Source organism: Magnolia sinica, chromosome 17, assembly GCF_029962835.1.
Source record: "Magnolia sinica isolate HGM2019 chromosome 17, MsV1, whole genome shotgun sequence".
Classification (NCBI taxonomy): Eukaryota; Viridiplantae; Streptophyta; class Magnoliopsida; order Magnoliales; family Magnoliaceae; genus Magnolia; species Magnolia sinica.
In genome coordinates, this window is record NC_080589.1 from 71147350 (window position 1) to 71153365 (window position 6016).

Genomic DNA, 6016 nt, shown 5'->3' on the forward strand with positions numbered 1-6016 from the left:
GTTTTAGTTCTACTGATTTGATGGATCGGATCATCAATATTGTTCTCTTTCAAAAGAAAATTTGTATCCAAGTAAGGATAAATGATATGGACGGTCCCGATTTATAACTCACATTTCCAAGTGTACTATATGGGATGGTATACCATATTTTAGCACTACGGTTCTACTGTATCATCTTCAGATAATCGAGTGTATTATCTTTTTAAAATCTTTGTCTTTGGGAGATGATACGGTAGAGCTGGAAGAATCGGTGGAGCCGTCTCTCCATACGACACGTGGCCGGTTGATGTATCCATCGGGTCCAACCACCTACTGCAACTAGGAGGGATGGATCTACTGAAGCCATTACTTTTATTGGGAAAATCACAACCATTACTTTTCACATTATTTTTATCCTCCGCATATTTGAAAGTTAAGTTTTGTTTTCCACCGTTATTTTATTGGACAAATATCAACGGTTAGGATGATATAATAAATATGATTTTTGTTATATAAACAATCCATAATATATAATTACATATGTGTTGTCCAGATTTTGGTATATCACTACCACATGTACTTTAAATAGATGGTTGTACCATCTTTCGGTTCTACCGGCTCCATTGTATCATATACCTTTTCTTATCGAACGTCTTTGTTTGTTCCTATGGGGCATATGCTCCTGGTCTCTTTTTTATTCACTTTTACCTTCGTTTATTCCACACGCGTGTGAAGCAATGCCCATTGCACGCATAATACGTGTGAAGATGAAACATAAGTACAAGATCTGATATTTCCATAAAGTGGGGTACTTTATTCATGTACTTTGGGATTAAATCTAGGTCATTTAAGTTATCAGATCATCCAAAGATCTTAAAACGAATGGACCGACGAAAATAATGCATTAATGGTCAGATTGCTTTCTAAGTTGTTGGCCCAGTTGAGGAGTAAAATGGATTTTTTTTTCTCCTGTATACATAGGCTAAACATTGTTTTCAATCAGATAGAAAGCTCAGATCTCTTACACATATTTCAAGTTTGCACGTGTACTTGCGTGTGGATGGGAAAGGCTCCACACGCGTGTGTAATTAGAAAACTTACTGTTTTCCGTACTTCATTAACCTAACTGCAGCATTGAGGTTTGCTAATCCCCCGGGAATCGAGCTGGGCCACTCATCGGTCCATGGGGTGGGTCACACAGATATAGAGCGTCCACGTGGTTCCTTCCACATATGGCAATGTGACAACTGTAGGTTCGGTCCAAACCGTCCATCTGGGTGGATCGACAGGTTTGAAGTGACATGATACGTTGGAGACCTCTCCATCATAATCGTTGATCAGGACCACTGTACTGATCAGGACCACTGACCTTTGCCTTCGATGGACGCGGACTCTGTACTGAAACGCTCACCACCCTTTACCGTGGTGTGAAGACTCTGTGAGGCCCACCACGATATTTGTGTTTCATCCACTCCGTCCATCTGTTTTTTCAGCTCATTTTAGGGCATTAGGATAAAATTGATGTATACCCAAAGCTTAAATGGGCCACACCACAGAAAAGAGCTGGGATGATGATGTTCACCGTTGAAACCTTCGTAGGGCCTACAGTGATGTTTATTTGTCATCCAACCTGTTGCTATAGTAATACAGACCTGGATGAAGGGAAAATATGAATATCAGCTTGATCCAAAACTTCTGTTGGCCCAGGAATTTTTCAACGGAAAGCGTTCAATTCCTACAGTTTCCTTAGGTGCGGTCTACCTGTGGTTTGGACATGCTTTAGTTTTGTCCTCATGCCCTAAAATGAGGTGGAAAAACGGATGGACGGCATGGATAAAACACATACTTCATGGTAGGCCCCACAGAGTCTTCGCACCACGGTAAAGGGTGGTGGGCGACCTCAAAACCACGGTAAGAGGATATTCCCAGCCATTCCTTATTTCCCAGCCATGCCTTATTCTCACTTTTCCCTCTTTCAACTGCAGCCGTTAACCTTTTTTTTTTTGGCATCCTACCGTCCATTTGAAGGCCACCAGTTGAATGTTTAGGAACGTCCATTTTGGGTGAGTTTTTAATCATGGGCCATCCATGGTGGGCTCCACCAGGAGGACGGTCCCGATCTGCAGTTTACTCGCAATGGTGATGTGAAAGGGTCGCTTTGTTGCATCATTTCTCTGTTTATATGCCCTCCAATAATGATGTGGGGTCGCTCATCACGGGGTGTGCTACAAATAAATGAAAGCAGATCGCGTCCTGCCCCGCCTGTACAATAATCTGTCCAGGCACCTCTGTTGAGCCCTACCGTGATGTGTGGATTTTATCCACGCCGTCCATCCATTTTTTAAGACCGTTTTAATTTTTGAGTCCAAAAATAAGGCAGACCCAATTCCAAATGGACCACACCACAAGAAGCAGCGGTGATAGTGACACCCACCGTTGAAATATTTTTGTGGGCCACTGTGATGTTTATTTGCCATCCAACCTGTTCATAAGGTCATATAGATCTTGATGAAGGGAAATAAAAAATATCAGCTTGATCCAAAACTTCTACGGCTCCCAGGAAGCTTTTAATGGTGTACATTCAATCACCACTATGTGGTCCACTTAAGCCTTGGATCTACCTCATTTTTGGTTCATATCTTAAAATCATCTGTAAAAATGGATGTATGGCATGGATAAAACCTATATATTATTTTGGGCCCAAAGATCCCTGCGTGGAGGGATTCTCGTCCAGGAGGTGGCCGGACGCAATCCGCTTCCCAAACAAATGAGCAGGTAGGCAAATGTGCCTCTGCGTAGAAGCCCGCTTTACACGCGCGAATAGGAATAGTAAACACGGGTAGAGGAAGCATTGTATGTTAGAATACACACCCACGTATCCAATGAGACACATCGCAACAATAGCGATTAGATCTGGTTAATATTATGTGATCCAAACCGTTTTAAAAAATGAAATTCACTGTGATTGAACGATATCAAAAGAAATGTTTTTGATTGGAATGCAATTACTTAAAAAGTTTTAGTTGAATATGGACCGTCTACTTAACCATTGTTTTGTGATCCATTGATTCGAAAATCCTATATCTGCTATACTTGAATATTTTATAGTAGACCACCTTCATTGTTGTATCATATCATATTTACAGTTTAGATCACTGAATATGGCCCTGGATCCAACGGCTATAGTAGGTCCAGATGTATTCTAGCAAACTCATAGCAACAATAGAACGTGTAGAGAAAAATGCTCTGGTAGAGTGTGTCCAACTGATACACATGCACTTAAAAAATATCATATATGGTATGTAACTAACTTAAATTGAACCGTCCAAAATTAGAGGCCCAGCTTAGATGGAACATACACCAAAAGTTACAGTAAAATTATTACCGATCTAGCCAATTTGTAGACATTTAACGCACGGTTGAAATGAAAAGTAGTTAACAGTACTAATATAGCAACTAGTGTCCAGAAACCAAAGGATAGGATCGTTCGAACAATACATACAGGTTCTGGACCATTAATACAATGGACCTGTCATGGGTGGACCGCAAGCAAAAATACTCCCAGTGGGATGATCTTAGCCATTGAATGGAAGATTTTCTCTGCGAAGGAAGGCTGCGAAAAACAAATCCAGCCAGTGGTTGGCATTCAAAAGGATAAAATCATTTATTTGCAGAGGATAGGATTAACCGTCCATCCACTGTGATTTTTGGGCTATGGCCCAGCTGTTGTAGGATTCAATAGACCAGCGGTCTCGATCAACAGCACATAGGCGTTTCTGGCCAGAAAAGATTCGAGGGACTGACAGCACATGGGCCAAATCGTCACATGAATGCGAGGCATTTGCCGGAATCCGATTGCGTAGTACCGCAAACACCACCGACCTCGGTGGTTTGTTGACGTGGCAAAGTTCTGTGGGACCCACCGTGATATATGTGTTTTATCCACACCGTCCAGCCATTTTTCTAGATCATTTTATGGGACGAGACAAAAAAATTAAAAGAGATCCAAAGCTCAAGTGTACCACACCACAGCAAACCGTGGTGGCAATGAGGCCCACCTTTGAAACCTTTGTAGGGCCCACCGTAATGTCCCCACTGATTCCTATGGCGTGGTCGACGTGAGCCTTAGATCTACCTACCTTTTGGGCTCATGCCCTAAAATGACCTGTGAAAATGGATTGATGGCGCGGATAAAACACATACATCACGGTGGGCCCACATAGAGCCCCTAAAGACTGTCCGTCTCTAGCTAGGTCGTGGTGGGGTACGGCTGTATATGAACCGAGTTAGGTCGGTTAGCTCACTCAACTCAATTCAAAAACGCTTGATTCGGCTGGTTCGAAGTTGAAGTCGAGTAGAGTTGAGCTGATTTTTTGAGTTTGAAAATGTTTCGTATAGACATTAATCTAGCCTAAGCTCGACTCGACTCCAATCAAATCCAACTAGAATCGAACTCAGTTCGATGGCTCAATTACTTTGATAATGATGATGCTTACTAAGTGTTAGATGAAATGACTCAATGAAATGCCGGCTAGTGGTAAAAAAGATATATTTCTTCGAACAAAAATCATCTTTTTTTTATTTTCGTCTTGCCTACAATGCGTTTGATGAAATACCAGTAAAATCATTGCTGGTGCTGTACATAAGGTGACAATTTGAATGTATAATCGATATATTTGTAAAAATGCTACACAGATGAGCTCAACTTGATCTTGGCTCGAATTGGCCATGTTGCTAACCGAACTGAGCCGAGCTGGCTTGTCCAGCTCAAGGACCATACAAGCTGAGGTCAGCTAGTGGCCGAGCCAAGTGGAGCTACCAGTTCCACTCGTATACACCGCTAGGTGGGGGTATTACCCAATTCGGGCCCAGCCTATAAAGCAGTCAGGTCTACTCATCTAGTGGGCCATGCGAGTAATAAGAAAATTTCTTCATCTTTTTTTTTTCCTCTTGCAGAAGTTTGCCCCACTCGATAAACGGACCCCGTTGGGCACGTTCATGGTACGTGCCACCTAACCTAACTAATTTGCCGCGCGAGAAAAACTTGATACTCTGGCAGATGGATGATACGCAGGCACAAAGAAATTACGTACCTGACATACAAGTAACACAAATTAAACTGTCTAAAATTATGTTTCGAAGTTTACATGTGTCATTAACCAAAAATTACACTCATTTTATTATCTGACCATTGGATTGATTGATATTAATTGGACGGATAAAAATAAAAAGATATCGAAGGGTCCTCTTTCCACAATCAAGTGTCTACAGATCAGAGGCTGCTATTGTTCAACGATTCAGAACTATGGACTGTAACCCAGCAATAGCGGGCTCTATATTTTAGTCCGTTTGAATTGAGTTAATGCATGCCACGTTTACAAGTTCTCAGCGCTTGTGTATCAAGCCTCGTCCACAGCCCGAGTATCAGATAAGTCGTCACACATATCTCCCGACCAAAGTACCAAATCTCGTTGTCGGGCCTTATCACGGAAATTCTCGGGAGATTCTCAAATTTCAGAAAGCAGATTAGTTGAGACCTCGGCCTCAGCTAAAACGGTTCGGCCGTTACCGTAGGTCCCACCTTGATGTATTTATTCTTTATCCACGCGGTCCATTCGTTTTTATTGATCATTTTCTGTCATTATCCCAAAAATAAAGCAGATACTAGTATTAGGTGGACCATACCACAGGAAACAGTGGTGATTGACCATTAATAAACCAAAGAAGTTTGGGATTAAGATGATATTTTTTTTCTCCCCTTCATCCAGGCTTATGTGACCTTATCAATAGATTAATAGATTGAATGGAAAATAAACACTACTTAAACATTAAAATTTGCCATAAGAAGTTTTGAATGGTTTTCTAGAGTATGGTCCACCTGATAATTGGATGTGTTTCATTTATTGGCTAATTGCAAAAATAATCTGAAAAAAAAAAGGATGATACAAAATACATCATCAAGGTGGGCCCCACAGTAAGAGCAGCACTGTCTTAGGTGTGTATATTTTATCCACTCCATTCATCCATCTTATTTTAA